The sequence below is a fragment of the Colias croceus genome, chromosome 15 (assembly GCF_905220415.1).
Source record: "Colias croceus chromosome 15, ilColCroc2.1".
Lineage (NCBI taxonomy): Eukaryota > Metazoa > Arthropoda > Insecta > Lepidoptera > Pieridae > Colias > Colias croceus.
This window is the reverse complement of record NC_059551.1, coordinates 5,046,604-5,069,473: the sequence shown is the minus strand read 5'-3', so window position 1 is coordinate 5,069,473 and position 22,870 is coordinate 5,046,604. Positions and strand designations below refer to the sequence as shown.

Below are 22,870 nucleotides of genomic sequence, written 5' to 3'. Positions count from 1 at the left end.
CATCTGAATGTATAATATGTATGTACGAATGTTCGTACATGTGTACGCACATATTATAATGGCTATGCATTGCATTGCTACACTTATACTAAAACGCTGTATATGGAAGCTGATTTCAAATTTCTGTAACACGAGCTAAAGCTCCTTGTTGTAGATCGCCATCTAAGGTCATGTTGATGTTCACCAATAATAATATTCCCTTTGTCAAGACGTAGTTCAACTATGAGAGTATAAGACATAATATACTACGTAGACGAATTATACGAGTATGTACTACTACGAAATTCAGTTGAATCCAATTGTAAGACAATTTGTACCTAACGATGATACGCCACAGCCACTATTCCAATACTTATAATCCTATAAAGCCTTAAAAGCTTGTTGAATAATGAACTAAAATAAATGCACGTTTCGCGTTTATTTATTCGGCAAAGTTAGGCAAATACTTCAGAATAAATGTGAAACGTGACTAGATTGAACCCTTAAATAAATAATAAGAAGTCATACGTTTCTAGCCTCACTGCAAACGTGTTTGATGCGGCTAATTTGAATATTTCAGCAAATACTATACAAAAAATATATGGCGAGGAAAAAACTACGCGCCTCCTTAATAATAAAATAAGATTTTCCTGCTTCGAAAACTTTTCACACGAGGTAATTTTTGAATAAAAGTATGAGTCGCGAGAGAGTTTGCTGAATTTTCGCACTATTAACTAGAATGTGTCGAGTTTTACGTGACTCTAGGGGATACAGCTTACAACTGGAGTGCTAAGTGTATGAAACATTGAGTGAAACTTTCTTGTTAAAGCCTTGACTTTAGTAGAACTTATCCTAACATTTACGTTCGTGTTTCCACTTTCTACAATTATAGCCGCCAGTTTAACTGAGTGGGATGTTGTAGACATTTTAGTTAAATGTCATGATTTAAAAAAGCTTTAAGGGTGTTTGTCCACCAACAACGTGCCCTGTGTTTTTAACGATCCAAGCATGTCGCTTCATTTAGTTTGATGTTTGAAGCGTTTAGCGTTTGAAGCAATAACTATTAGTTATTTGCAAACATTCCTTGCTGCACATCATCGCACATTACTGGTGGAAAAGCACCCTAAGCCGGCAATACAACATTGAAAACGTTCATCATGTTCCTTTTTCGGGTAAGTATACAGAGTATTGGATCTTGTGCCAAAAGTGCTAAAATTACTGATGCTATGCATTACACAGATATTTATGTATTTAAAAAAAATGCATAAATAATATGTATTCGTACAAAAGATAACATAGATGTAAAATAATTACCTAATAAACCAGCGACATTTTTCTTCTCTACGATAAGATCTTGCAAGGAATTATTTATTTTCCTCAAATGCTCAATTGCTTCCTATAAATTCACTAAGACATTTTTAAAATAAAAACGGTTTGAGTGGATCTTATAAAATTAGATCCATACCAAAACATAAAAGCAGAAATTTAAGGATAACGGTTAGTGACGCCGCATTTTAATATTGCTCTTTCACTCTTTTTTAAAAAGGAAACAAATACCTATGCAAATGAGGAAGGGAATCCAAACTGGGTCAAGGCTCGTCCTAAAGTGACGAATTACACGGGAATTCTATGGCAGTAAAAGTGGCGTCACAGAGATTCTAAAAAGTCAATTAAAAGTTGGAGGCCTAGTTTCGTTTGTCATAGAATTATAAAGGGATCAAATAAACGATTACTGTCGATGATTATCCTAGCAATTACAGATTCTACTCAATTACCCCGGCCTTCTCAATTAATTAACTTTCCGTTCTGTTTATCACGTCTTTTTATGCGTAGGCACAAGGAAGCTTTTCCTTGTAATTATCATGGATAATAAAATAAATATCAATTAAGATATCTTGCAGTAGCACTTTGGAATAATATAACGTTAAATTAAACGCATTAAAATAAGTCCAGGCATATTTTAATTACGTATTAAAATCTATATTTTGATAATAAAAACAAGAAATCTGATAGGTAATAAGAATAGAAAAACTAATAAAAAGTACCTAACTGCTTGTAAGGTATTGAAACAGGTTATAAAGGTCACCCTTAGTAGAATACTATCACATACGATTCTATAACATAATATTTTAAAAGTACATTAATATTTAGGAGTCATTTTATATTCAACTTCTTTTATTTTTATTTTAAAACCAGTATTAATTGTCTTGTAACTGAATACCTACGATGTAACCAATTGATAAAAGCGTGACGTCAGGCTGAAACAGACGAGCCATGTATTTTCTAGTCACATCATTCATCATTCCACTCACGTTTCCAAAAACTCGACGCAACAGATGGAGATCAGTGTCAATACATACACTGTTACTCCCCAGCCGCAAGCTTTCGGAGATATGGAAAATGTCCTAACAAGATCAAAGTTGTCGTTGTCGGTACGTGCACTAACTTTATTTTGTGGCCTACACATGCGCAGTGTAACAGCATAGGAAGTTTCATATTCGCTTTCTCAGTGTCCTACTAGAGTCCTCGGGGTTCGTGCGTTTTCCTGCGAGGAAAATCGTCGCTCGGAATTTTCAACCAAGTATTAACAACGGAGTGTTTTATGTAAGCATAAGTAGTTAGCATGTCGATGTGCCCTTAGAAACAATCCCTTCAAAAATAAGTGTGCAAGAATTTTTTTTCTTTGAAGGTGAGTGATAGCGGGATAGCTAATGTTTCTATAGTTAAACTTACCTGTGCATGACAATTGAGTGATTTGTGGTCCCATTACATTGTTTAGTAACTTCTGAAACAAATATAGATTTATTGTGGTCATATTTCTCATTAGGAGAATAATTGTTGTCTTAGAAAACTTGATGTTATCTGAATGGCCTTGCAATTGATAAATGTTAGCTTTCTATTCAAAGGCCGTGAATACAAGGGTAAATTTATCGGACAACACGAAAAGCACTTAAAAAATTTTAAAATAGAAAACAATTTGATTCCTTCTAAATCAAATTTTCTTTGTAACTCAATTTTAATCGCGTTGGCATGAATAGTAGTCTCGTCGGCTCGTCGCTATCTAAATCTTGTAATATCAGGTGAAATTACCTGCTAAGCCTGTGACGGTTTATCCCGCTATGGCCGTTGAAGAGGGATTTTCATGAACATAATACAAATTTATTGCCATATAGTAATTAAATATAGTAATTCAGTGCATAGTGTAAAGCAAAGTTGCTTTCTCTGTCCCTATATGCCTATTTCCTATGTATGCTTAAATCTTTAAAACTACGCAACGGATTTTGAAGCGGTTTTTTTTTAAAGATAGAGTGATTGTCGAGGCAGGTTATTGGGCGGGTCATTAGTTATGGAATATGTCTACTAGAAACAGACTCAGCCTTGCAATTAGAGGCGTGAAAAAGACAAATAATTACTATATTTAACGTACTAAACAGTCGTTCAGAATAAATGAAAAAGTGCACATTATGTTCGCGTGTCGAAGGATGGGCTTCACGCAATTGCCGGGAATGCTCCAATTGAATGGAAGAAACGTGAACAGAATTCGGCCCTTATCAAAATCCGATGATCATTCTGCTTTAAGCAGGGAATTAAAGCAAAATATTGCGGGTAGAAAATATAAATAATGTTCATAGGTTCATTTAGTTCTATGTATGTAAGGGTTAACTTTTAATATTCTGTAATATAGGAATGTTATATTAACCGCATAATATAGCCTGTACTATATATTATACTAGAGAGAAGATTGGTACGAAATATTGATTTTATATCTAATAATGTTTAAGGAGTGAATGCGGCTCTAAATAGATAATGAAATATGCCCATTTAGCACAATAAATCAAACCCAATTTCGATATTGGACCGAAATAGGGTAAGATTAAAATCAGGAACTGTGATCCCGCAGACTCTGTGGTTATTCATGAAATTTACACATTATAATATTATGGTGCAATCTCGTGGGAAAGGTCAAATCTTCAGCGTATGCTGTTACAAGGACACATGTCACGTAAAATTAAGTAATTAAAATCTTTCATTAATAAACACGAAATAGCGTAGGTATGCCGTTATCATGTTTATGCAAAATAAAAGAGTATTTATAGGGTTTGACTTGCGTACACTTCTCAAAGTAGAAAATACTTTTATACTATTTTTTTTTACCCTTCATCTTCAAAAACTTTCTATCCATAGGGATACCTATATCTAAACAAAACGAAAGAGGACAGATCTACAAAGTATTTATTTTTCTTCAACGGTCTTTTATTGAAGACGTATTTAGAATTAATTTATAATTTAGTGTAAAATTATTATGACAGTAACAATTCTTTACCGTATTTTCTGATAATGATTATTATTTCAGGTAAAGTATAATATGCTTTGAAAAGAATTTATACACATTTGTGTATCAGAAAATTGTCTTGAAATTCTTACAATATGTTACAGAATTCAACACATCGATACAACAACAAATAGTAACGAAGTAACAAATATAGGTAGTTTTTTAAATAAAATGCACATACTTCATAAAATATTATATGAGCGGTACATACAGGAATCAGATTAATTAAAATAATAAATGCATACAAAAAATGGCTTTTCAATCTTATATTACAGAGGCTACAAAGTAGTAAAGTCTTTTTATAATACCAGCTTTTCGCCCGCGTTTTCGAATAAAAACCCGCATAGTTCCGGTTCCCGTGGGATTTCCGGGATAAAACCTATCAAACTTAAACATAAACTCAAACTCAAACATTTATTTATTCAATAAGACTTCTTCTAGAAGCACTTTTGAAATGTCATTACATATTTTTAACATTTACCACAATAATAATTATCCTATGTGTTAATCCAAGATACCCTCTATATATGTGCTAATTTCATTGTAATCGGTTCAGTAGTATTTGCGTGAAAGGGTAACAAACATACACATAAAGATCCATCCTCACAAACTTTCGCATTTATAATATTAGTATATCATTTATAATATTAGATTTCACAAGGGTTTTAATGTATGGTTCTTATTTAAGGGCATAAAATGATTAGACTTATATGAGTTTTCTTTTCTATTTTATTTTTATTAGTTCCGGTTGTATACGTAGTATATTATTATTAGTCTGTGGTTCCGGTAAACATTATGTATTTTCAATTGTTTTTCCAATTGTTTGCTGAAATTTTTATTCCAATTAAGAAGAAAAACTTACGAAGAAATTGAAGAAAAACATTAGGTTTTCATAGCTTAGTCGTTGGAAAATATACTCGATGTCTCATAGGTATTTGTCTTGAGACACTTGTTAATAAAATTGAGTTAAGTATAAGAATTTTAAATATTTGTCAAAAATTATTATCACTTGGCACACTCTAGTTAAATAAATACAGTCATTTTAACCTTGAAATAACTGAAATAATAATATTATTGAATTCATAAATGGCTGAAATGGGCTGGTTAGCCACTCATCGATATGTGGTAACAATATGCGTGATTCTTGATTGAGAATAAGCAATTAATCATCCAAATAAAACGTTTCCCTTTTATCGCATTCGAGGATTGACGATCGAGTTGAAGTAATCGGAATTTTAGTATATTATAATGTTACAGTTAAAACATCGTAACTATTCGAATTTCGAGGCATCAAATTTTTTCTATTGTTTAGAACTTTATCATTACTTTATAACATTTTTGACTTAGATTTTGAATGTGAGTTACTCGAAAATTTCCTGTATTGCTTTTTATAAGCTTGAATTCTAAGTATAGAGTGCAATGTTTGTTGTATTTGCGGGCAAATGATAGACTGGTGCGTATTTGAGTTGCAATTTGCAAATTGCAACCAAGCCTATGTGCTGAGACGTCGTAGTGTAGCGTCGTTAGAAGGATAAACATTGACACTTGGATCTATTAATTAAAATAAATTATATGTGCGGAATTTAAGATATTAGATAGAAAAGGTAAAGACGTAATGTAAAGTATGTTCGTTTGATATCATTTCATAATGTAACATAATATGTTTCAGTCATCCGTAATTAATAAAATTGAAGGGCAAATTATGTAAACAAATATTTAATTTCAAATACTTTTAAGTATGTATACATATCATGTGAAACTCAAAAAAGTCACGTGAAAGGAATATTTATGTTTTTCCCAGTTTCATCGGTAAAGAGCAAAACAAATACAAAATGAAGATGCTCTTGGATATTCGCTTCCGACTCATACTTACGTTTCGCTTCATTTCAAGTCAATAATGCTAACTTCTCATCAGAAAACCGATGGCTGTCTGTTTATCGATTTTGCCTTGAATTGCACATTTCTTTTTCTTACAATTTTTCGTGTTTATCTATCTTAATAGAAAGAGAGATTAATAGCCTTATCTTATTTTGCTTGAGACTAATTAGTTCTACAAATACTTTAGAATTGTAAAATATACTTCTTAGCGCATTTATCAAATTAATGGGCACTTTACGTGGATTTACATTCATATTTTGATAGAAATAAACATTATCTGTCCGATGTAACTAATCTAATTGAAATATGGCAAGCCTTTAATTAGTAAATTGCATCTCTTGTAAGTAATAAATCAAATACTCCATCGAAATCATATTATGTAGATACGGATAAATGCTTAAAGTTTTCGTGAACCTTTCTACATGCCTAGTTAATCCCCTTCAACGATCTTTATATCTTAGATTACTTACTCGACTTATTAGAAAATTTCTTCAGTAAACTTAAATAATTTTCTTAATTGAAATAGCAAAGTATGTTTAGAAGTTTCTAGAGAGAAAGAAACGAGTTCGCATTGTTTATAAGTGAGATTAGATGAGATTGTTGCACGTCTTTTGTGGCTCAGACACGTTAATTTTAACTACGGGTTTATATTTACTGACCTTTAGTATAACTTTGTATTGAAGTCAAAATTTTATACATTGGAGATACAGAGAGGTTATTGTTATTTTAATTCGTGATATGAATCAATGTTAATAAATGACGAAATGATATTAATTGCAATGACGTGCAACTATGACCGCTTATCTCGTATTTTTGCATACAATAAAAGTAACGTATATTGGAAAAGATAATTGCAGAAACGTATTTATCCGATGCGATGCGTTATTATAGGTACTAATATTTGCGCAAATTGAAAAATATTTAAAATATTAGCAAATCATTTAAAAACGACTACATTATGAATGTAACAAAAATAAAAATAAATATTTTGTATTCTTTCCGAGAATATTCCTTATTCTAAATATTTTCTAAAATGGAAAATTTACCTTTCACTAATTGTTTGTGACGGCGAATCTCTTAATTACAACACGTCTGCCCCTTTTTGTTTCATTTTTAAAGATAAAAAAGGTAGTTACTTTAAAATTATATTTTTGCATAATATTCGACTCCTGTAAATAATAACTTTCCGCCCGTGGCTTCGTCCACGTAGTTTTAATAAAACCCGTATAGTTCTCATTTAAATTATGAGATAAAACCTATCCTTACCTTTGTCTCAGATCTCTGACTATCTCTGCTCTGTACCAAATTTCATCCAAATCGGTTAAGTTGTTAAAACGCGAAGAAGAGACAAACATAGAGCTACTTCGCGTTTATCACGCGGTTCATTAATATTAGTACCTAACATGGACAATAATACAAATTATGTTATAATATCTCTGCTCGCTACACGATTTATTTGGAAGTAAAATTACAGATTCAACCACTAAATACTTATTATTCGTTTGTCCATTCACATAATGAAAATAGGTCTATTTACCCACGTCACAGTTTAAACTCACCATGCATTCACCAATGTAGATTTTGTAATAATATTTGGTTTCCTTGTACACTCACAATCGTGGTTATGTTTGGTATACGTAGATTTTATTAATGTAGAGGTGCTGATTCTTGTAATTGCAAGACTACATATTTTTGGAGTGAATTTTACAATTTTAATCAAATTTCAGGAATCATTAAATATACTGAAATTTACGAATTTCGTGTTTTAGAATAAATTTAAACAAATATTTTTTTTAACGATCAAGTAAATATTTATCTATAAATTATCATACCATTTACTAATTAATAATTCAAAATAGATTGCAATGAAATGAGATCAGAAGAAATTTAAAAGTTCGACGTTATTTTATTTGATTAAACTTTAATTATAGAACCTTTGCTTTTAATCAACCGAGAAATTGATGTTGAAATTACCAAAGCCTTTCAGTTCTTTTGTTTAGTTCTTTATTGTACTATGAAAATAGTTTGGAAAATCCAAAAGTGCACGCCTCATAATCTCATCCTTTACAATAAAATAGATTATTTATAAAGAGTACACTATAAATATAAAAAAGAAATAAAATAAAACAGTTGGAAAAGTAAAGAAAGCGGTACCGTAATAATTGAGCTATTTTTCTTGTGGCCCCACCTAGATGTGAAACTGCGCAGGTTTAAGGGACTGACTACCAACTTATTTTTTTAAGGCTTATAGTATAAAGAATCGAGTTTATAATGGTGAATTTTGAGTACACTATAAATATAAAAAAATAAGTAAATAAATAAAGAATATATATAGATACCTATACTAAAATTATGGAGAACAGCCGATATTTTTTTTTTGTTTATTTAATAACAATTAAACCACATCGAATCAGACCCTGAAAAATGAAAGGGTTCTATTCCTGAGCATACTCAAGCGTAAGAGAAAAAAAAGACTCGATTAGTAAAGTATTTCGGTCGCTATCGTGTTAACAAGAAAATCCTCCGCACATACAGACACACGGACGTCCAAGACAGAACTTTTTTAAACTGTTTTTTAACTAGTTTAAATAACAAAAATGACATCAAAAATATCATGAATGTTAAAAATAGTGTTTTTTCTTAATATGTGTGTGTATGTATTATCTTACAAGTGCAATGTATGATACATAAAGACATTTTAAGTTTGAAAAAATCAGATGTTTTGCGCGAAGTGACAGTAGTACCCACCTCAACGCTTCGCTTATGAGTCGTGCAATATGATCTAGCTTTCCGTCCGCGGCTTCACCCGCGTTTTCAAAGTAAAACCCGCATAGTTCCTGCTCCCGCGGGATTTCCAGGATAAAACCTATCCTATTTGTTAATACAAGTTACCCTCTATATGTATGCTAAATTTCATTGTAATCGGTTCAGTAATATTTGTGTGAAAGAGTAACAAACATACCTACATACATACACATGCACATACATCCATCCTCACAAACTTTCGCATTTATAATATCAAATATAGATAGATATTATTATAAACTGTATTAAATATTAATACAGTTTATAATAATATCTTCTATAATATATTAATAATATATTATTATAAACTGTATTAAATATTAATACAATTTATAATAATATCTTCACCTTGCTCATATTTTATGAGGGGGAAGTGAGTAGATAGTCTTGTCATATGATTGCAAGGCGTTACGATGTAAGGTGAAATATAACTCAGGAAGATGCTTACCACTCGCCTTAATGGTTATGGATATCCGTGTTATTTCACGTAAAATGGTAGAATTTTAAAGAAGTTTTTACTGTTTACATTGCTTTAATCTCTCATAGCGGGTTGGTTGAAGGTAATTATTGTAGATATGGTAACGAAATAATTCACTTACAATAATTAATAACAGATTTATATGAAACTTCATACAATTCGTAACTTAATAATTTCATCTGAAAACATAACAAAGAGGGCTTGTTGCAAACAGAACAAAACTGCTATTTTGCTGGAAACTTACAAAATGTATAACGAATGATGAATCGTGTTTATTATTTTGACAACGTGGCCTTTGACAAAATAGTAACTTTATGTCTAGAGCTCTTCAATTTTCCCAGTATTTCAAATGCTGTTGCATAACGTCGATTAATTTGAGCGGAACGACTCATGGACGCAGCACGTCGACTATCACCTTCGGTATTCCGGTATAAGCAAATTTGATGTAAATTGGAAACTCTGACCAACATTTGCGGTGGATATTTTGTGATCAAACAAATTTACTCGATCTCAGTCCGTCTAAAATACACAGTATTGGGTACAAAGTTGAGAAACAAATTCAGTTAAGCTTTTCAATGTAAAATTGTACAAATATTTCCCTACTACCTTTCCGCCTACGTTTTCAAAGAAAAAAGTCCCCGTTCCTGTGGGATTTACAGGATAAAAAGTATTCTGGGTCTTCAGCTAACTACATACCGAATTTCATTGTAATCGGTTCAGAAGCATTTGTGTAAAATAGTAACAAACATACACACTCACACACGTTCGCATTTACAATATTAGTAGGATATTTCTGTAAAGATATTTGTGTACCTCTATAAAACAGATATTCGTCAAAACGGAATATTTCCATTAATCGATACTGATGCTAATAATAAAAGCTTAAACTAAACGTTGCTTTATTTTAAGGTTCGATTTCATCACGATATTGGATGGCTTAATCTAGAAATTTCCAGAAAATACAACATTAAGATATTGTTATCTTGTCACGTAGAGAGAAACGTATCTGAAATGAAATTGCGATGCGAATTTATTGGAACTACGGTTTTTATTTGGTTTTCCCTGTTTAATTACATGGAGAGGAACAAAATTACAGCAAACTTCGAAAATAATTAATTAACTCAATATAAATATTAAATACCACCATGTTGACTTTAAATTTTTGTAGAAGCATTATCTTGTATAAGATGGAGATTTTCAAGATACAAACCATATTTTCTAGACATTTATAGAGACATCCAAAAAAATTTAGCTTTATAACTGGGTTTATTGTTTTATTTTTACATTTTTAACCCACGTTCGTAACGTATGTTATTTTATTATTTTCTAGCTATTTATTTCGCCCACTCCATACATACTTCTTTTATTCAACAGGCACACTTCAACGTGAAATATTTTAATTAAAATGTAATGTATTTGATTATCTATCAAAGAAAATCTGAAAATCCTTTCAAAAGTTTCCGTGGTTTGAGCGTATACCGAGAAATGATCACGTTAGGAACTCCCTTTGATGAAAATACTTTGTCAATGTGTGGTTTGTACATACAGGTAAGTTTATTAGACTGTTTATTTTACGGGTAAATGTTGGTTGTTCTTTATCCTATAGGTTTACCACTGATATTATAGATATTATCACATGTATCTTTGAATTTAAACAACCTATTTACTGATAAATGATTTAACGGATACATTTAAAGTTGCATTAATATATGTAATCTTTTTATTTGTAACCAGTTTCTAACCGTGCAATGTTTGTGTATTTAAAATATTCCTTTGAAAGTTTTTAAGCCATTTCCACGAACTTCTGTACCTACTCGTGGATGATCACTTTTTGTTTCAGTAGGTACTAATGGAAAAAAATGTAGACCCGTGTACCCTCATTTCACTGAACGCTTTTCTGTGCTAAAGTTCACCACCCGATCGTGTAGTTTTTATTAGAAGCCACAATAATCGAAATCATAACCTATACAGTATACACCAACGTATACACTATACACACATAGTTAATAGGAGGCAGTCAACTAAAATGGCATAGTGCAACATAATACTCGAAAAGCTTTATTTATCTTATAATTTATTTCACTTCGATAAGGCCCATTAAGTGGGACGCCGGTAGCTGAAAATCAAAGGCTTTTATCGTTCCCGTTTCAATCTGTTTGACGGGCCGATTCCGATTGATAAGCGTATAGGCTATGGATGTCAAATTCATGTTGAAATCAATGAGGCCTTCAATTGACGTTGGTTGAATTTAACACGATTGACGGCACCCCTCGTTACCCTAAAGTTAAACAATGTATAATATGAGTTGCGATCCCTTATTTTGTAAACCTAAATCGGTACAAATGTAAACACAAATTACAATATATCTTGCGTCTGAAACTGTCCTTTGACCCAACCTTAACTATTGTTGATCATATTATCCTGTTACTTAAATGCACACTGTTATTTCGATTTATTAGTATGTAGTATAGTTACGATGTATTAGTATGTAAATAGTTTTACATTTGAAAGACTGATTTCTCTTTAAATTCTTTTAATTTATTTCTTCTTTTTTTTATTTCCATTTAATTTAATTTAAAAAGTTGCGTGTGTCATGCGACTCTACGACCGACCGCGACGGCCGAAACTGCGAGCAATACCTATTGCAAAAAAAGCATATTCTTCTAGTTGCTTTAAACAAACCAAAAAAAGAAATTTGGTAGTTTCTTCAGTTATTCAGCGTTCTTCTTATTTATGAGAACTGTTTAAAGAATAGAAATAATTCTATCTTGGAGCGTCATTCGAACCCGCTTCTTTTGCCGGCGCCACGCCTAGTCTCTAGCCTCTCAGCCATAACAATGAAGGAAAGTCGTCTTTATAAATCGTCAGTCAACAATTCACGAATGCAAATGGCTTAGATTTGCACCTTAATATTAAACGTCGAGTTTGCTCAACATTTGTTCCTGTTTAAATTAATTACGTTAGAAGGTCGCCGGTTTTTATTTATTTTATTTTATTTATTTATTTGGAGATCTTACAGAAACAATTAAAGACGTGTAATATATAAATTAATGACATACAATGGTAACATTAACAATTGTTTCCTCTACGTCTCACAGTGAAAATAAATAGAAAAAGTAAAAGAAAAAAAAACTCACTTGTACAATAATTATTGATAGGTATCTGTTGCAAGGGAGCCAAATACTTAAAACTAACACAGATTTCTGAAATATTAAACTAAGGGAAAGCATTAACTAAGCATGTACATTATCCAACGTTAGAAAAATTATACATATAATTGGCTAATTGTACATTTGAAACTATATCGGGAGCATGAAAACATATCTATTTCATTCAGTTTGTCATTGTGTAAGACACACATTCTGTGAAGTGGCGCGCGTTGTCCTGCGTTGGTTCTGGTATGTTGTAAATGGAAAAGACATTTCGAACGAGTTGGTCGCGAAGGCACACGAAAGGACAAGTCGGCTAGTAAGTTCGAAGAATCAATTTCACCCACGCAAATGCTTCTTAAAGTGACAGCATCAGTTACTGAACGTCTGTTGGTCAAGGACATCATGTTATATTTTTCTAAGAGTTGGTTGTATGAGCATTTGGGAGAGCATAGGTTGAATCCCTTGGGATTTCATAGGTTTAATTTTATCCACTAATATTCATTATTTGTGGCGTAATTTGAAATTTATGCAAATTTTGATAATTGGATTCTAGTTGATAATAGTTATGTATAATCCTAGAAGTGTCGTCGGCTCGAATTATTTTTAATTTTGTTTCTTGCTTGCTCACTCTCACTTAAAAATATTCAGAATATAGCTAAAAGTTTATGCATTTAAAGAAAGTTTTTATATCCATAATATAGGTACGTTCCGAAATCCGAAAGTTTTTAATCTAACTTTAAATATTTTGTTGTAAAGCAATATTGTTGTTGTTGTACTCTTTAAAGTGGATCTAGATGAATAGGTACAATATTCTTAATCTACCTAACTTGTTTCGAAAACAATAATTTTAATATTTATCGTGTATATTTGTACTTGTCCGTAATATAACACGGCGAGACCTACAAATTAAATGAAATTAAGATGAGAGAAATGCCTCGAAATAAATGTTCTTCGTTCTATCTTTTTTTATTATTATAAAAGTTTTGATTAAATTATTTCGTTCCTAAGATTTTCTAGGTATTTTTAGGTACATGTCAGTACTAAAAAAAATGCCTTGCCTTTTAAAGGCTTCAATTAGTTTATTTTGCTCCCTAACAACTGAATGGTATGAGGTACCTACCTTAAATACTCGTAGGTATAGTTACTATATAAAAATGTTTGATGACTACTTATGGGGATATTTAATGTTTTTTATGTTGATATTAAAACTGAATAAATTTGTATGTTACTAGTAAAATTCGCAATAATAATAGAATTGAACTGCCATAATAGTAAGTTGTAAAGTCGTTCGTTGTAAAATAGTAAGTCGTTAAAATATATTATATACTATATATATATTATATGTAGTTTATACTAAGATAGAATTTGCCAATTTGTTACGCGTAAGCGTACGGTGCAAAGGCGTGGGATTAGCGACCCTTTACGAAGGTATTCCTAAATTTTTTTATTGAAATTTATGAACAAACACACAAGTATCTACATCAGCTTATGTTGACTGTTTTTCCTTCGAATAGTTTCTTGAAATAAGTGTTTGAATTTATGCGAGACCACATGTTTACGATAAATAATAATATGAATCTGTAAGCATGCTTTGTTCTACTTATTTATGTCTGCAGAAAATTGATCACTGATCAGATTAATTTTATCTAGTAATATTAATTATCTGAAGGTTCAAAAAAACTTGCTCGATACAAAAAATGAGCACTCTCTGATCAGATTTTCTGTCGAAGAATAATAGAACTTGTTGGGTAGAATAACGTTAAAGTAGCCATTTTACCATGAAACAAGAACAAACAGTTCAATATAAAATCCATAAAAAGGAGGACTAGTCAAAAGGGATGCCATGAATTTTGTAGAGGGATAAAAAGGAAACATGATCAACTTAAGTGTTTTCAGTAATATGAATGAAAGGTTTTATGTGGCTGACCAGCATTTTAAAATTACGAAAATGTGGGATAGTTAATGGTGTTGGTCGTGTGGTGAAAGGTATATAAATATAAATTTGGGTCAGGTTTTAGCTCTAAGGGTTTTAGACATATTATAGGCTGTATTTTCTGCATCAGATTGGTTAAAGTTGTTAGATTAACCTGCGTAGTTGACGATCAAAATCTTCATTTATTTATATATTAAAACAAGTGTAAAAGTGTGTCGGTGAATTCAATATACTCATAATATACTTATAAAAAATTAATCATTGAGAAACATGTAAAATATAATATAAACCCCGAAACAAGAAACATCGAACGAAGTCGCGGGCACCAGCTAGTAAATAAAATAAAATTAAATTAAAGCAGATAATACACATATTTTACAAAATGATTTCGAATTATATCTCATGAACTAAGTAATGGGATATTGAAGTAAGTTAATTACACTGAAAATGACCTCCCACGAGATTGGATGACCTTATCAAAAGCGGTGGGAGCTGATACATGATAGTAGTAAATGGCCGTTATACTTCAGCACTTTTTATGCCTATGCACCTTCGTCTATTTTATTTAAAATTTATAAACAGAGAAACAGAATATTGAAAATATTGTTTAATAATGAAAGCTTCTTAATTCCTTTCTCTCAATTATATTCTTACGAATAAATTTAAATGATAATCAAGGATTGGTGAAGGGAACAAAATTAACATGAAGTAAATATATTTTTTTCCATATTTAGGACCGGTTTTTCAATGCTGCAGCTGGGTTAAAAGTTAAAACTTCGTCCAATAAATCTAAAGTTTCTTCGCATTACATTTTTTCCCGCAAGCGGTAAACCTCAAACACACAAAGCCGTATGTTCTGTGCCGTAATTAAAAGGCTTTTTATACTCATAATCATAAATCATTTAATTCTCAAACTTGAATACCTACTACAAAATTTAATACGAGGGCTGTTAATCCCGATAATCTGATTTTCTGCAATCACGAAATAATTCAAATTCACAAAACATTCTATTTTATAGGTACCAATATATTTCATCCAGATGCGACCGGACTCTTATAGGGTCACATTTTCCAACTCCATGATAGAGAATTCTTCGTTTTATCAGTTTTCCTTATTTCCTGGAACAAATGGCGATACTTTTATCGCAGTTCGCAGACCTAACCTTTATTAAATTAATCCTACCTTTGTTACAAAGCTAGATAAAAAATTGTTAGAGGTTTAATTACGAATGTAAGAAAAGCTGTTTATGCGACCTAAATAGATCGGGCTTTAGGTTGCGAAGTAAAAAGTAATTATTAACCGACTTCAAAAACGAGAAGGAGATTATCAATTCATCTGGTTCTTTTTTATGTATATTCCTCGATTTCTCTAAGATGCCTGGACCGATTTAGAAAATGTTTGTTTTTATTGAAGGAGTATGTATTATACCCCCCAGTTGATCCCAAGATCTGACAATAAGAAGGCGATTTTTAGTTTTTTGTTGAAACAGAATTATTTAGTTATCTATGCTTCAGGGCTTTTCGACGATTTATTTCAACGACATTTTTGTCCATATTCATATCCTCATGGAAATTTTATGCCTACGATTCTCGCCTTTTATGGACGTGGTTCATAAAAATGTCTGCCACTAGCCTCTATTATTATTTCATAAATTGTTGGAGCTTCTGCCGACATAGTGCTGCAAAATTTGTTTAGATTGCTCATAATATTATCTATAGTAAAATAAGTAAATAATATTATGTTTTCATAATGAAAGGAGATCAAAAGTTTAAATTAATATAATGTAATTACACTAATGATATAAACATGATATTTTATCGTAAATCTGCTTTGTTCGTTAAACAGTGAACGTAACCTAATTCCATATTGGAAATGGAGAAATTGTTATAAATAGAACAATTACGTATTGATTTTGTATACCTAGTACCTGATTTAATTACTTTGAAGGTATGTTTTAAATTATAAATAAGGTTATATTTAATTATGAACAAAGTCCAAAGTATTGTTTTTCTTATTTTTAACTATTAATCACACCGTCTTCAATAACTGTACTACCTAGATACTACCTATATTTTTTTTACTAATCATTTAAACTAGAAGTATTAATTAATTAATAGTAGTATTTATATCTAATTGTCAATGTAGTTATCGTTAAAATATCCGAATCTACGAAGAATAGTTTTATATAAAAGAAAAGTGAGTGTACACAAATTATTCCTTCCCGCTCAACTAGATTTTTGGCGGTAAAATGAACACGTTGGGTAAACCACATTGTAGCACCGCTTTTTGCTCTTTCTATTATCATTCCGTACCTTTGCTTTTACACAGAAAAAGCTGATTTTGTCCACCTAACTTTTGTAGAACGTTATTTGCTATGCGAGAAAATACAGTTCGATATTTGCTTTATTCGGTAAACAAAGGTAGTTTGAACTTTCATGTGTAATAGGTACTTAATAGTGGCTTATTTGTAGTAGGTACATTAATTCATTGTAGGTTCATTTTCTCATCATATCCTTTAAAATATTTTGGCTTTTAAGGAGTATAATAATGAGATAAGAACATAGATACTCAATCCATACTAATATTATAAATGTGAAAGTTACTCTGTCTGTCTGTCTGTTACTCAATCACGCCTAAACTACTGAACCAATTTGCATGAAATTTGGTATGGAGATATTTTGATACCCGAGAAAGGACATAGGCTACCTTTTATTGCGAAATATGTACCACGGGCGAAGCCGGGGCGTACCACTAGTAAAAAATAAAAACATATCGGTTGCATAAGGGTTGCATCTAATAAAAACTTTTTATTTAAACCAAGGCGACGGACGATTAAATATACTTAATTAATCCCACAATAATTATTAGGTAGGTACCTATTTACCTTATATTCATATTTTGGGAACCTTACCAAAATTACCTTTTAGTTTCAGACCTTTTAAAGTCCTAGGCTTATCCATCTATAAATCTTCATTTATCGACTTACCATAATTGATAGATTAAACTGCCCTAAAATATTGGGCTGTCGGTTAATCGTTTAACGTTTATAGTAGGTATTATATACCTGGTTTAATGTTTGCCCTATTAATTTTAAATAACTATCGAATTTACATACCCATACCTAACAAAAAAAAATGCAAATTTTTATTACTTGAAAAATTTTAAAAAGGTAAACTTAAAGGTCTCTCTATCTTGTTATTTAGATTTCTATGGTCTCTATAATTCCACGTACACTATAGATCAATAAAAAAAATATAAGGTATACCTAGTACTCGTATAGTACCTATTATATTATCTGTGGTACGAGTATGAAATCGTAAGAATCCAATCATACCGAGTGACTATCATTGAATAGTGTGTTATCTATTTCATCTCAGAAATACCACAGATATAACTCTAACATAATACAGGTTAATGTTTTGCCCATTTCTACACATCTTTATCAACCTTTGATACAGTTTTGTTTATCCCTATATCATACTAGCCGTGCTCGGCTGTGTAATGTGTTACCCGCATTGTTTCGCTCTTATTGATCTTAGCGTGAAGATATATAGCCTAGAGCCTCATTATATATTATAGCAATCGATAAATCTGCTTTATAACACTGGAATAATTTTTCAAATTGGGCAGTTGCTGAGGTTAACGCGTTCAAGCAAATAAACAAACTCTTCAGCTTTATAATATTAGTATAGATATCTTTCACATGTAAGAGAAAAAAGTAGATATACCTACGTCACGTCACATCTTATGTAGGCACATATGTAGGTATGTCACGTAAATAACGAGGGAAATATTATATATCTGGCCCACACATATTATAAGCAGGATTAACATAGTTTTTCTTAAAGATTAATCCGGGATTAGACTACACTGGATTTGTCAATTAAATAACACACGTGAATATTTTATAAATTAACTATTAATGTGCTATTAACTAAAGTGTTTTTGCAAAGGCAATATTTTATTTGACATTATTAAATTTATTTTTCGAAGTTAAGTGGATGAGTAGGTATGATATCGTTTACCTATATCGTAATTAATGATTTTTTTAATAATTTAAGTGTTCATTAACAATTTTCTCTTATCTTTACTAATATTATAAAGCTGAAGAGTTTATTTGTTTGTTTGTTTATTTGTTTGAACGCGCTAATCTCAGAAACTACTGATCCAATTTGCAAAAATTCTTTCGGTGTTAGATGGCCCATTTATCGAGGAAGGCTATATTATATCATCACGCTAAGATCAACAGGAGCAATGCGGGTGAAACCGCGGTACACACTACACAGCTAGTATTAGACAACTTTATAGGATATGCAATGTAATTGATCACATTTATGCAAATAAATTGAAAACCAATGCAATAAACATGAATATTGAATACATTTATTTCTACACAATACACGTTCGTCAATCTGTGGTTACAATAAATCGAATGAATTAATTCATACAGTACAATAAAAACAATATACCTACTTTGAATAGTTACTATTATAAAAAATATCCAACATAAAATGAATGCGTAGTGACTTAAGCGTAGAGTGAAGTACCTTCTAGGGAAGAGCGTTCTATCTTAGACAACATCTCAGCCGAGATTGTGGTCAAGCGCTTCCCTATTCCCAATAAAAAAAACTCTGTTATTTTTACGAATTAAAATAATACGATATTATAATTTACTTGTAAAATTAACAATGGAAATTTATTCAAGCCGGATTAATTTATTCAAGAAAAAATAATATTTTCGTTTTAAAAAAAATTTGTTAAAACATTCACTCAGTACATACGCATCGGCTTTCTAAAATAATAAAATTAAATCGAATTTAAATGCTTGAACCTATATATTATACAATTACACAATAATATTAAGATGACTTTATCTAAAAAAGTTACACATTTAATTATTATCATAACATTATTCTAATAATTAGAACAATGTTATTTCACCGTAGTTTTTATACCCCGTAAATATTATTTCACTAATTTCTGCCATTTTTTCTAGAAAACGTGTATTCCATACTTAGTGATTTGAGTTATTAAGTTTATAAGTTCTTCCTTCATATACTATATAATATAACATATACAAAAACCGAAATTATATCAATTTCAAGTTTCTTGTTCAATTAACGATTTTTTATTGGATCCCTATCGACGCAATTCGGAATTTATTAAACTCAAACTCAAACTCAAACATTTATTTATTCAATTAGACTTCTTTTAGAAGCACTTTTGAAACGTCATTACATATTTTAACATTTACCACCGATTCGGAAAGCAGTATCTACGGAGAAGAATCGGCAAGAAACTCCATAGTTGCTCTTTTTAATCATGTCAGTTTTACAATTTAATTTTACAAAATACATTATATGTGTTATATGTACATTATAATCATAATATGCCAAAGAACTGTCCTGTGGTTTTTACGCGACAACCCTCCATGGGTTTTTATCGTCCATATATTCCTTAATACTGTAATAGGCTCTCTGAATTAGTACATTTTTTATATAAGTTTTAAATTTAGAACTACTGAACTCTTTAATATTATGAGGAATTCTGTTGTTAAAGCGTATACCTTGACCCATAAATGAATTTTTAACTTTAGCTAGCCGGAAAAATGGAATTTCAATTTTATTTCTGTTTCTTGTGTCATAACAATGTCTATCTCCTACTTTTGTGTGTAAATAAGCGTTATTGTGTACATATAAAATATTATTAAATATATACTGCGACGGTACAGTAAGGATACCAGTATTCTTAAAGAGATCTCTTAGTGAGTCTCGAGCACGCAAATTATATATAGAGCGTATGGCTCTTTTCTGTAGTATAAATATAGTTTCTATATCTGCACCCCTGCCCCATAGTAGAATTCCATAGGACATAATGCTATGAAAGTAGCTAAAGTAAACCAATCTAGCCGTCTCTTCATCGGTGAGATGCCTTATTCTTCTCACTGCATATGCAGCTGAGCTGAGCTTAGCAGCGGTGGTGGTAATATGGGCCTCCCATTGTAGCTTCTCATCTAGTGTCAAACCAAGAAAAACACCACAGGGTATAATACCTCCCCGTTTAAAATAATATTCCTTTTCACCTTTTTTACATTTGGGAGGATAAATTCTACACAATTTGTTTTTTTTGCATTTAGTAGTAAATTATTAGCATTAAACCAATCGGATATGCGTGAAAGAGCAGAGTTTACTTCGTCAACATTTGTGTCATGTCTATCCACATTAAATATTAATGAGGTGTCATCTGCAAACAGTACTATTTCACACATATCCTGCAAATAATAAGGTAGGTCATTAATATACACTAAGAACAAAAACGGTCCTAAGATAGATCCCTGCGGAACACCTATGTTAATCGGCGCACCGCAAGATTTCTCTCCATTAACGACAACGGTTTGTACCCTGTTCTGAAGACATGAAGCTATGAGATCCTGAGCTAAACCTTTGATACCATAAAAATTTAGTTTCCGTAATAGAGTGGAATGTTCTACACATTCTTACATTTCTGAGTATATTGTACGTACACAAGACTGTAACATAAAAGATATAAAACAGACCTTGACATAGAAAAAGCAAACACGTTTCTTCCATTCGTGAGACATTCAATAAACAGAAATATAATATTGCGTATATTGGTATGAATGATAACTGAAAACAACATTCATTAAGTACGAATATTTCATGAGTTCTTCTGAGGTATTTATTTACCTGTTGGCGTTATATCATAAAAATAACTGCGTTAAAAACAACCCACTTCAAACACGGAAAAGTAAGAAATAAAAAAGATTGGATATTATTAATTACTACATATTATTTAATTATATGTGCTATTTACTAAAAAGGTTTGATGTCGGTGCACGGGCTTAATACTAAGTGCTTGGTGTTTGGCTTTGTCAATCATCAGACAAATTGCGGGCGGGCGTATAATTTCAAAATATTCATTTAAAACTACTAGAAATAAACCTAAATATGTTACTAATTAGTATGAGTGGGAAATTCTATACATAGTAATATTTTACTCCATAATTCTTCATAATATAATACCGGAATTAAATTATCCCACCAATTTACATTTCTGGTCTTATCTTACTATTTCCTAAGATATAAATATAGCTGTAAACTCTGAAATATGCTATGGCTATGGCTACAGGCTATGGCGCATGCAAAAGCGGAAATATTTATGAGAGTTTCACAGGCGACGGAAAAATAAACAACCGTCACATATAATATGCACTTTTGAAAGTGCTTTACTATGAAATCTTTTGTAATTGACAATTTGACACTATGACATTTTAACATTTCGTGTTTTATCGCGTTATAGGTATCTATTTTTATGAACGATACAAAGTTAAATGTTTATTTGTATTTTTTTTGTCACAAAAACAGATTGCGGGGGTGATAAACTCAATGTGCATAATTTGCCAAGGACTTTTTTAATAAACGGAAATCGGAATTAATATGATATATTATTATAATTGTAAAGCATGTACATCTAGAAGAATGTCTTCTTCCATTTTTTAACCGACTTCAAAAAAAAGGAGGAGGTTATCAATTCGGCCGGTATGTTTTTTTTTATGTATGTACACCGATTACTCCGAGGTTTCTGAACCGATTTACGTGATTCTTTTTTTGTTCGATGCGGGATGGTGTCGCATTGGTCCCATAAAAATTTTATTCGGATAGGCCCATAGTTTTTATTTATGAGCATTTTTGTCTGTATTTGTAAATGTTGCAAGTGCAAGTTTGAAGTCGGTTGTTTTTAACGCAGTTATCACTTGTTTCAAAATAGTCACAGGTGTACTTGTCCGAGTCTTTCAATTGGGCCATGCAAATGAACGTTAAAAATAATCATAGCCTTTTAGAGAATTACATTCATGTATCTTAGATAAAGTTTAGCATATACATTTCGAAGTTCTATCTGGTTGGCACGTGGGAATAACTTTGGAGGTTCCAATACACATTACTCAAACATGTATGTATTAAATATATTATGTGGCAATGGAAAAACTTGCACTAAACATGATTGACCATATTAAACTATTATTCATCAAACTCTTTAAGAACCCATTTTCAACACGAGAATCTATTACGTGATTTGTTATTTTAATGAAAACAAGCTTTTTCTATTCAGTATTTAAAATGAAGTCATCCGTTAAACTTACAAGAGAACTTATTACGGCCATTTCTATGAAAAATTTAGCTCGTTATCGCAAAAATAAGCCGGCTCAGTATAAGAATGACGGCAACATTAAGCAAATTCCTTGAATGACCGACAAATTTATTGTGGGAGTTTATTTGTTAAATTTTCCTTC

The 22,870-nt window shown here is 31.2% G+C and overlaps 1 protein-coding gene across 1 annotated transcript in view; it reads left to right on the top strand.

Annotated features, from left to right (window-relative positions):
* Positions 1 to 2,540: 2,540 nt before the first annotated feature.
* LOC123697698 (synaptotagmin-15-like) overlaps positions 2,541 to 22,870 on the top strand; it is a 70,055-nt gene continuing 49,725 nt past the window's right edge. The window contains exon 1 of the mRNA XM_045644229.1: positions 2,541 to 2,668. The gene's annotated coding sequence lies outside the window, so the exon portion shown is untranslated. The remainder of the gene's footprint in view (positions 2,669 to 22,870) is intronic.